Source organism: Ambystoma mexicanum, chromosome 3q (assembly GCF_040938575.1).
Source record: "Ambystoma mexicanum isolate Mex_15411 chromosome 3q, UKY_AmexF1_1, whole genome shotgun sequence".
NCBI classification, from domain to species: Eukaryota; Metazoa; Chordata; class Amphibia; order Caudata; family Ambystomatidae; genus Ambystoma; species Ambystoma mexicanum.
Window position 1 is genome coordinate 661,366,424 of NC_090926.1, and position 11,300 is coordinate 661,377,723.

The following is an 11,300-nucleotide window of genomic DNA, read 5'->3' on the forward strand; positions in this document are numbered from 1 at the left end:
ATTGATTAACTTTGCCTACATTTAACACTACCTCACCCTGAGGGGGTTGCGGGGCACAACCCATCAATGCAAATTCTGAAGAGCATGTCGCTACAATTAATAAATACAAAAGGTACCGTTGCATTAAAACAGAGAAAGGACCTATGTGGCATTTCCAGATGCCCAACTGTGGACTAGCATCCTTGCAGACACTGCCAGTTCGTTGTCTGCAGTGTTAAGTGTGTAAGACAGCTGCACCGAGTTGGAGGCGATGGAAAGTCCCTGTTTCACGTTTGTGAGCTCACCAGGAATTTGTGTTGCGGGGTGATGAGCGGGCGGGGGGAGTGGGCGAAGGGAGGAGGGGGCTCATTGTGACCTTTGCAACGAGATGACAGGTCCCATTTGACAATTAAAGGCAATAATTCATGGTTGCATTCGGGCTGACACAAGTTACATCAATCATCTTCTGCCCGCCGCGGAGACCGCTGCTAATGGCTACATGGCTGAAACCTTGGTTTTAATGAACTTTCTTTTGTCTGCAAAGCAAATTAGCTCAAGTGCAGCTGGCTTAGCGTCAATTAGCCCCCTTATCAAGTCGGCGGCAAGCTGGAGAGAGGGTGGGTTTAATTAACGAGTGACTCGTGAGATGGGCGAGGTCGTGACGGGTAACGGGCGGGTGAGTGCAGGTGGAAGAAGAACAGAGATGCCCTTTATAATAGAAGAGGAAATCCTGCAAATGATGGCCCAGACGCCCATAGCTTTGCACTGGACCCAGGCCATGGGCATTCCGTTTATCCAGTACTGGGTTTGCTGCCGCTAGCACTCCGAATGCTGCGAATGATAGGCCCAACTCAAGCGTAGAAATGTACGCGGTACTAGACGGAAACATCAAGTAGGCTGTCCGGTATGATGTGAATAACTGCTAGCATTAATATTAACCTGAAAAGCAAAAGCTGTCTGTTGGTGAAGAGGCCGGGGCTGGCGGATTGTGAAGCTGCTTGTGCGTGGGGTGCGGCCTATTGGCAAGTTTGGCCATCACACGCTTGCCACCTGACTTTAGATAGTCCCTGGTCCTGTTTGTAAATTCGGGCTTATTGAAAATAAAATGTGCTGTTTGCCACGAACTAAGGGCATTAAGTGTTGTGGGCGGGGCGGAAAAGCGGGGAACTATGTAAGATCACCAAATAACTCATTTTTCTGACGTAGTGCAGTTTCCTTTCTTTTAAGTGTGATTTATGTATGATTTATGTATGTGTATTAATTAGACGGTGTTCCGTATATGGCTTTTATGACCTTGAAAGCTTCCATTTGTTAGTGGTGTTTGGGTTTCATAAATAGTAAAACTCAAGCAGACCATGACAAAGCAAATGATGTGTTCCTGCCATGATGTGAATCTCTGCCAATGGGTACTGTGAGGGCACTAGATGTCCGCACTCTCCGCGTCCAGCTCTGCTCACACCCTGACATGCATCATAGGGCCCTATCTCTTCTTTTTCTGTATTGTGGGTATTTATTGAGTGCAAACCTACCCTCCGAAGGCAGCCGATCACTGTAGATCAGCAGGGGTGGTCTTCATTCCATGGTTACAGGGGGGGGGTGGCCGTTCTTACAACATGATATGGCATAAAGCCGGTCTGCTGGTGCTGAACGGAAATGAATGCATGCATAGCAATATGAGAAATGGGTGGGGCCCCAGTAAACCTCGCGGTTTGGTCCGCACTAAATGCTAGTAGGGTGTGCAAGTACATCACAAGTGTTGACATGCTCACTGTACGACTCCGCTAATTGAAATCTATTGGGTCACTCCACATGGTCTCCAGTGCGCAATCAGTCATCGGCGGATCTGCCACAGTTCTTTGCATATGCCCTTGCCATCCCACTTAAAAGTCTCCTGCAGTCCATTTCCTGTCCTCCATGGGGAGCAGCAACCTGCCCACTTGATTCACGCTGGTAACATTTAATCAAGGGCCATTAACAAGCTCCTTCCAGGGGTCCTGGATGCTGCCAAGTGGCCCTGTCCAAGTGGAAAAGGCCATCTTGATGCGCACTGGAACATATGTTGTCCCTGGAAGTGAGGGGTTCCATAGCAATGATGGTGCAATGATCAGGTTAATCCTATGTGCCACCTCACCCCAGACGTTATTGGTTGGTATTCTTGAAGGAGGTTGTGTGCTGAGAATTAACATTGAACTGAATGATCAGCTTCCGCCCTTTAAGACAAGGTAGCAATACAGTGAGATGAATGGCGATGCAGAATCTACTCAACATCAATGATCGAAACGACCACGTCATGAATGACATGAGCCTACGTATTTACTAATGTCATCCTACGTGGCAAACTTCTAAAACCTAATGGCAGGTGTGATAGGCTAAAAGGGAACATCTACATATACTTTCGATGGGCTACAGAGATGTGATTGGATTTCTAAGGTCAGGTGGGCAACTAAGCCTCACCCTAAAACTGGTCACTATGAACGTGACTAAATACACAAAGACCCATTGGATCTAAAACTATAGGGCTCTCAATCATGCGGCCCCCTACACTTGGTTGGCACTCTTGCATTCGTCAGTACTTTTCCACCCATGTTTAGCACCACACAGGCCAGACTTTCAGGTGCTAGTGGGCTGGTCATAATCAAAGCTTCCCACCAATTTAGCATATCATCCATCATCACCTCAGTGGCCTGCTGTCAATTAAGGCTTTGAACGTGGCCTTGGAAATGTTCCTTTGCTCTGGAGAATACAGGGCAGTGAAGGCACGCTCTGTCCTCATGCGTAGGTTTGACTGTCGTGTTCGTCCAACTTCATCCATTCATGTGACTGAAGACCACAAAATCGAGCTCTAGTGCATTTAAAAGACTGTTCTTTAATAGACCTCTGACGTCATCCTTGTTTTATCCGTGCCCTCTGAACAGGAGTTTTGTTCTTTCACATGATTTGTAACTACTTTCTGCTCATCCATGTCTGATAAGACCTCGGCTTCTTGGTCTTCATCCAAACTCGCATTGCTGAGATTTGCTTCTGTAATTCAATTGCTTTTTCAGCTGCGACACACTGGAAAAAGAGGCCTCCGCTCTTTTACACCTAGCTCTGCAATAACACGTGGAAAATATCCACACTTCACTTGATTCCTATACGTATACGTTGGCGCTTGCTGCATTCTATACACTACGTAGCTAGCCTTAAGAATACTTAATCTGCTTGAATTTTGTTTGCGCATTTACACATATAAAATGACTCAATATCTTTATTGTTTCTAAAACATACGTTTCTGCATCTTGAGCCAAAGATGTCACTTATCTTTGATACTTTCTTAATGCCTTATGAAATGTTTTCATTCTCTTGACTCTGCATCTCTTCCATATTTGTCAGTTCAGCTTCATTTGTGTCATCACCAATCTGCTCTTTCACTCATTGGTTCTGCTTCTTCCGGGATTTCATTCAGGTGGCCATCATACTGTCTTGTATGCAGGTATAGTTTTCTCAGTGGGAACCTTGCTTCCAAGATTCCCTTTGGTATTTTCACTGGAACTGCACATGTCTCACACTCAGGTACCCAACATATAGGCAATGTGGGTAAGATGGTTGCGGTTGGTGTACCTGGCTCCTCCTCTACAACATCCCTTCCCATGCTTGGACTTATAATTTGTTTTTCTGCTCCACAAATCGGCCTGCAAACTCTGACTTGCAAAGTGTGGTTGGCAAAAAAAATGGATCAACTGGACCAAGGATCCACACAGCCATAAGTGCACTAATTTATATATTTGTGTATGTATTAGTTTTACAAAGCACAGAAATGTGACGTCTTTTGGACACTGCACAGCTCCTTAATTATGTGTCCTCCCTTTTCTACACCTAGGTTTACCAGCTTTTTGATCCTAATTGTGCATGCACAGAGATCCCTCCCCTCGTGTTGTGGGCAATCATTTTGCACCTGTACTTGGAATTTGACATGATCCCTGGGTTCTTTGAAGTTCATGGGGCATGTAGATACAGTACTTATATTTTACATTGGAATTGAATGTCTCCCTCACAGAAAAAGCGCAGGATTAAAACAATCAGCTTTTAATTGATTCATGTATTTTTTATGACCTTTTAAATCAAAGGGTGCATCTCTGTGATTGCTTGTGTGTAGTCTGTTGGCCAATCTCTACCTGTGCGGATGGGTAGTCAGTCAATGCCTTTGCATTAATGAAGTTGGGTGTAGTGTGTCCAGATGTGGCATCAAAAGGTGGGGCTATGGCATGTGACGGAACAAGAGGAATCTTATGACTGTACCACTAGCTGCCGAATTTCTATTTGGAAAGGGTGACCAATTTCCTGAAAGTTTGAAGACACTCTTGTGACCTCCTGAGAGTCATAGCGATGGTTCCAAGGACTGTCAACCCTTTAACTCGCTGTCGTCCATATTGCGTCACTTTTGAACATCTCTGGTCTGATCAGGGGCCACATTAAATAAACTGTACAAATGTGCAGTTGTTTACAGTGCTAGCTTTAAAGGAATGGTTCGGTCAAAAAATGTTATTGTCCCTAAGGGTCGGCCATGTGTTTTTAAGCCTAAGTCGCTCGATTTTAGAAAAATTTCCTATGGACCTTACCCGAGTTTTCGTCCATTAAACGCACGCGAAAACAGGCACCAGGGCACTGCCATTTTGTGATAATCCTATCGCTTGCCCCATCACCCTGGCTGATCTGCTTTTGTGGCACTAAATCATATCCCCCGCCTCTGAGCCTGTCATCAGCAGATGCGTACCGCCCATTTCACAACGCCAAAGCACGTCTCATGTCAACAATCGCTGCGCTTCAGATAATGACGTGTCGCCATGGAAATGGCAAGACGCCTCTTTCCTCAATAAGTATAAACAGACCGTTTCACAACACACAGCAGCAGACTTTCGATTCCATTCCTCTCTCTGTATTACTTTGAGTATTCTGTGACTCGTTTCTGTGCTCTGGTCAGCTACCTTTGCCGCTTGTAGCCCGTGGGAACACCTGTACCATCGCTATACATTATTTTAGTTTGTTTACCACGCAATGGCTACAATAATGCCCTACATGTACGAGCCCGAGTATACCGAGGAAGAACTACTGGAAAGGGAAACGCGCGAAAACGATGGGGCTTCGGACGGCAGTTGGCAGGACGAATCAACGGATGAAGACACTGGACCTAGTCGCATGGACGGTGTTTCCACCTGGTGCACATGCAATCGGTGCAAGCTAATGCCAACCGAGGAGGAGAACTGCTGCTGCTGTGAAAACTCGGGATGCATGGCCTACATTTCGGAAGGCGAGCCACGACCGCAATGCATCACCGAGCTGCCAGACTTCAGGGCAGCCTGCCTCACACAGTCCGTGTTGAGGATAATGATGGTGCTTATGCACGAACTTCGCGCAACTGTTCGTCCTCATAATCGGAGTAACGAGTAAGTATAATCTGCTTGTGATGCCACTACTATTTCATGGTCGTCTCCTATATCCAAAATTACATCTACATATCATTGTAACGCATGAAAGTCGTTCAGTAGTGTGCAGTGTCTAGATAGTATTTGTCCGAGCAGAATGCCATTAGTTACAAGAATTGTCATTGACAACAAATGTTTAATCAACTTATCTTGGTCATTTAAAACCAGTTTGTATCATTATTTTTCATAGGTGGTACCGGCTGGCGGCCTATCATTCCTTTACATGGTGGCTTCACGGGAGGCTTGGACTCCACGTTCGAAGAGTAATACCCGCCTGTGCCGTTCGTGCCATAAGAGAATCTTTCCCGAGTGACAGCGGTCAGTACAGGGGATTTTCCCTCGCTGTGCTGCAACCTGACCTGTACAATGTGTAAAGTTTTGTATTTTTGTGCCATCAAAAAAAGCAACAAAATAAAACACCACACATATTTTAACAAAGGTTGTTTCGATTTGTTAAATGAATCAAGTGTGTCTCCATTCAGCAGTCTTCCTGTGCCTTGTCTGCACGCCCACCGGCCCATCCATCCATCCACCCCCCTCCCCTATCAAAGGCAAAGTATAACTATATAAAGTATAAAAAAGTGGTTAGTTTAACAAAAACAAAAGTCCATAACAACAAGTCCAGCGGATGCGCGCTGCCATGGGGGGCTGTCAGGGGCGCGAACGGCCAAGGTGCCAAACAGCATGTACACTTCAAAAGGTATCCCACGCCATGGGGCCATCGCTCACATGGCCTCCTCAGACTCTGTGTCTCCAGGCAGGGCTCCCCCTTGAAGCAGGCCGCCCCCCTGCAATCCACATAAGTGTCTCTCCATTCAGCAGTCTTCCTGTGCCTTATCTGCACGCCCCAGGCCCATCCATCCCACCCCCCTCAATCAAAGGCAGTTCGCACCAGGGGATGAGCGCTGCCAAGGTGTGCTGTCAGGAGCGCGAACGGCCAAGGTGCCAAACAGCATGTACACTTCAAAAGGTATCCCACGCCATGGGGCCATCGCTCGCATGGCCTCCTCAGACTCTGTGTCTCCAGGCAGGGCTCCCCCTTGAAGCAGGCCGCCCCCCTGCAATCCACATAAGTGTCTCTCCATTCAGCAGTCTTCCTGTGCCTTATCTGCACGCCCCAGGCCCATCCATCCCACCCCACTCAATCAAAGGCAGTTTGCACCAGGGGATGAGCGCTGCCAAGGTGTGCTGTCAGGGGCGATTACGGCCAAGTTGCCAAACAGCATGTACACTTCAAAAGGTATCCCACGCCAAAGGGGCCATCGCTCACATGGCCTCCTCAGACTCCGTGTCTCCAGGCTGGGCTCCCCCTTGAAGCAGGCCGCCCCCCTGCAATCCACATAAGTGTGTCTCCATTCAGCAGTCTTCCTGTGCCTTATCTGCACGCCCCAGGCCCATCCACCCCACCCCCCTCTATCAAATGCGGTTCGTGCATGTGGATGCGCGCTGCCATGGGGGGCTGTCAGGGGCGCGAACGGCCAAGGTGCCAAACGGCATGTACACTTCAAATGGTATCCCATGCTAAGGGGCCATCGCTCACATGGCCTCCTCAGACCCCGTGTGTCCGGCCAGGACCCCCCCTCACGCTGGCCGGCCCCCGGCAAACCACATAATACCACGACATACACACGTCATTCATTCACAAACACACCCCTGTTTGTAATAATTTATAAACCACTTGATATGTCTCATGAGAACATCTTTGTGCTTTGCAAGTCAACTCCTGAATGTGCTACCTGAGAACCACTGAGATCTATTCTAATCTGCTCGTCGTCGTGCTATCCGTGAACTTCAGTGACCGCTTCGAGCAAACTTGTCAGTGTGCTACCTGTGGCCATCTACCTGTTCTCCTGCAACATATTGCTCTGCCTGCTCAATCCAACTGTTTGGTGGTCAAGGTAAGGCCATGTATCCTAGTCATATTTTGCTGATTTTTAAATTTCTATCTATTTGCGAGTAGAGTACTCAATAGTGCTATGTTCATTGGTCTCATTGATATTGACTTGAGTTTCCATTGTTATGTTATCAATAGATCTATTTATTTTCATCTGTGTCAATTGTCATCGAATTGCATCCTTCGGGGGTCCAGTCTATAATGTAAGCATGTTTCCTTCTCGTGCAAGACAGAACATCCAAGGGACGAGTCACAGGTTCAGAGTTTAATCACATCATTTATAAATTTCTGCAATTTATGCAAATACTAAGCCGCACATGATGAACAGGTATAGTTCCTGCGACCAAAACAAACCTTGCATTGAACATTGTATGGTTCATTTACTTTTGTATCACATTTTTATTCATCAAGATTGTATAATAATGTCGATATTTACTTTTCAGAATTTTCAACAATGCCTGCCTGTTCGATTAGCGGTTGCCCTTCGAAGACCCATGCTAAATCTGAAGGCACTACAATGCATGTATTTCTGAAAACTGTTGATCGAATAAGAGAATGGGTCAGACATTGCGGATATCCACTGGATGAGCTAGAAAGTAGAGGCCAACAAGTCTTAGAGGACAAGAGGGGTGATCGATACCACATCTGCAGCTGACACTTTTACTCGAACATGTAAACAACATCTTGGGTAACAAAGAAGAATAAACGGCGAACGACACGAAAATTGCTCGTGAACGCTATTCCCACTCTATTCGTCCACATTCCGCCACTGGTGAGTCAAGTGTCCGGATTTAGCTTTTTAGGCCTTGCGGTAGTGTGTAGGTAGCCGAATGGATTCATTGATATTTTAGGTGTTGTGTCCCTTGTAATACTTTCGACATTGATATGAGTGTATAGCTTTTTGAATAATGACATTTATCAATATATTCTTTTTTGATTTCATAAACCAAAAACGAAATCTATATATGGGCACAGGGAACTGTGCTATATTGCGCATTTTCAATAGCATTACTCTCAAGTATTCTGTCTCCTTACATGGCAATTTTTAATATTGGCATTTCATTATCAATCAATAATTTACCTTTACAACAGCTTGACTATCCCTTGAATCTGAAGCAAGAACATTCTACATCCGTGACGTGCTCGCAGTTATCAACCACTTCTAGCGCGTATCAGGTAATCTTACTTGGCTATTCCGCTACAGACTTGTTTTATGCATGTCAAGTAATATTTTTATTGTATCGTGTAATTATTTTACCGAATGTTTGGTTAGTGCTTTCCAATTGATATACACCTTAGTTATCATCCACTGGTGTTTGTTTTCAGTTATCATTAGTGTTATCCATAGTAATGCAAGTACTGTCTTTCAGGGAGATGCTGAAGCGTCCACCACATTGACAACATCCCTAGATGTTCTTCAGCAGCACGAGGTATGGATACTGACAGCTCCATCGAACTAGATCATCAGCGCTGGAATACTTGTCGTTTGATTGTTCTACACAATGTTTCATTCGGGGTTAGCCATTGATATGTACCTGTGCGGTCGACCCCAAGTGCGTGTTATGTTTTCAATATTATAATCCTTACTAATGCAAGTACTATCTTTCAGGCAGTTGATGGAGTGTCAACCCCTGCACTTGATGCAGAGCCTGACATTCAAGTAATTCCAGGGGAAGTGGATGCGGGACCTTGCGTATACGAATCGGCGCAACAGCTTTCAGAAGTGCGCACTACATTTACAACATCCCTACATATTCTTCGGCAGCACGAAATTCCATTCCGATTTAATATGCTAATTGCTGAATATTCTCTAAACATTTAATGTCAAATAAATGTACTTTACCAAATGTACCGTATTGCTGTTTGATTTTAAAGTACAGTTTCATATTCCGAATTGTGGCGCGCTGTGTTGTGAGTTGATCTGTGTTGGTTTCCCGGTTCTGTGTGAAGTCGTGTAGAAGACGACTGGGCGCGTTTGCCTACGCTGCACAGTAACGTCACGGAGAGAGAGGCGGGGAATATGAATGTTTTGATAATGTCAGGCTCAGGGGCGCGGGATATGATTTAGTGCCACAAAAGCAGGTCAGCCAGGGCGATGCGGCAAGTGATAGGATTATCACAAAATGGCAGCGCCCTGGTGCCTGTTTTCATGTGCGTTTAATGGACGAAAACTCGGGTAAGGTCCGTAGGATAACATTTTTTGACCGAACCATTCCTTTAAGGAAAAATAAGCAATTCTTTTGATGCATTTTGCACCATGTCAATATTTGCTATTGTACCATTCCTAATAATAACAATTTGTGTTCTTATATAGAACTTTATGATTCATACTGCTTCTAAGCGCTGTATATTCAGATGTTAATATTGGCCCATTTTATGGAACTTGATTTATTGACATCCAAAAAGATGAAAGGCTACGGCGGGATTCGAAATTGTAGTGAAGTATAGCCATTTGTCAGAGACCAGCACGTTTACTCATGAGCTATTCAACCCCCGAGTATTGTTCTTGTAAAAAAATACATGGAAATCAATTTTTTTGTCCTAGAGCAATTTTTGCACAATTGCTAACACTGTGCAAAATTGCACATGCATCGGTGCAGTTTCTTTAATGTGGCTGGCACCTGGTTGTCATGGCAGAAATGCACGGCCAGGTTGCAGTCATGCTAAATTGCTCATTGCCTCAGGAAGACTGAGCACCTTCTCATGAACCCCTGTGTACTGCACAAAGGTCACGGAAATGTATTCCCCGCTACATTGAAGCGGGCTGAAACCATAATTTTAAGATCATGTTTCTTGGCAGATCCAGAGTCATTTATTTTTAGTCGTTTTTGTTTTTCGGGATCGGCAGCACTGGCCAGTCTGACATCCTGGCCTTTCTTGGCATGTTTCTGTGACATACATGACCTGGAGTTCTCCAGATGAAGATGCTGTATGGCTATTCTTTCCTGTCTCAGTGCCTCCTCTGTGACTGGGTGGCAGGCCTGCAGGGCACCACTCCATGTACACCTCCCACGGCTCCTTTTATTGAAATGTTTCCTTTTGGGTTACCTTGAAAAGAATACGGCTTCGAGATGTTTGTTTCAATACTGGGCCTTGATCAGGAAGTGCAGGTTCAAATCCCCCAGCACTCCCTATTAGCTTGATTCTGCGTACAACTTCTCAAACTTTGTGGGGGGGTTCATGCTACAACTCATTCGCTTTGAGTGCTTGTAACAACATCACTGTGCAGTTTCATCCTACTCTCCTCTCCCTTCTCCCTGAGATCAAACTTCCTCTATTGGAATTGATGTTTACTGCTAAATCCTATGGAGAGATGTTGTCCAAGCTTCTGGAAAATGTTGATAGCTTTGGGCATGTGCTCAGTTGGGAACTGCTACCTTGGTGTGCTAGCTCAATCCCCGAATCCCCTCCTCCATCCTGGGAGGGCCAACAGATTCTTCTGCAACACAAATCCCTAGGAGATACCATAGGTCAAGGTCAGCATTTAGAGGAGCCCAGACTACGCTGGCTGCCTATTTCCTTGTGTCCTTGAGGCACCTTACAGAATCAGGAATTACCTTGTAGCAGGTTTGGTAAGGTTATCGACGGAGCACATCCAGGGCCTTGAACTTCTGAGGAGCGTTTGTGGTAAAGAGCAGATATAATATTAGTACAAAAGATCTGATTGGCCCTCGCTGGGTCCCTACCAGCGTGACAAAGACCGACCTGCTATAGGCGCTCTCCCTCCAAGTTCCTTTCCATTGTTCGTCTGGCCACCATGGAAAGGGAGAAGGGACTAGGTGTAGTCCTTTCTCCCCGATCCACGGTGGCCATTTTCTTCTTTTTTTTTCTCGAGTTGAGAAACGGTTTTCACGCTGCTTCGCAACTTGATAAAAACACTATTGGTACCCTGGTACAATGTGCCGGGGTACTTATAGCAATAAAACCCTTAGATGGGGGCATTACTGGTCTGGTAATGCCCCCGG

General features: G+C 45.7%; 1 long non-coding RNA gene across 1 annotated transcript; it reads left to right on the forward strand.

Moving 5' to 3' along the window:
• Window positions 1-8,001: 8,001 nt before the first annotated feature.
• On the forward strand, window positions 8,002-8,766 carry LOC138581902 (uncharacterized). Its single transcript, XR_011304857.1, has 3 exons — window positions 8,002-8,107; window positions 8,452-8,511; window positions 8,706-8,766. It is a non-coding gene; the product is annotated as an uncharacterized lncRNA (long non-coding RNA).
• Window positions 8,767-11,300: the final 2,534 nt, after the last annotated feature.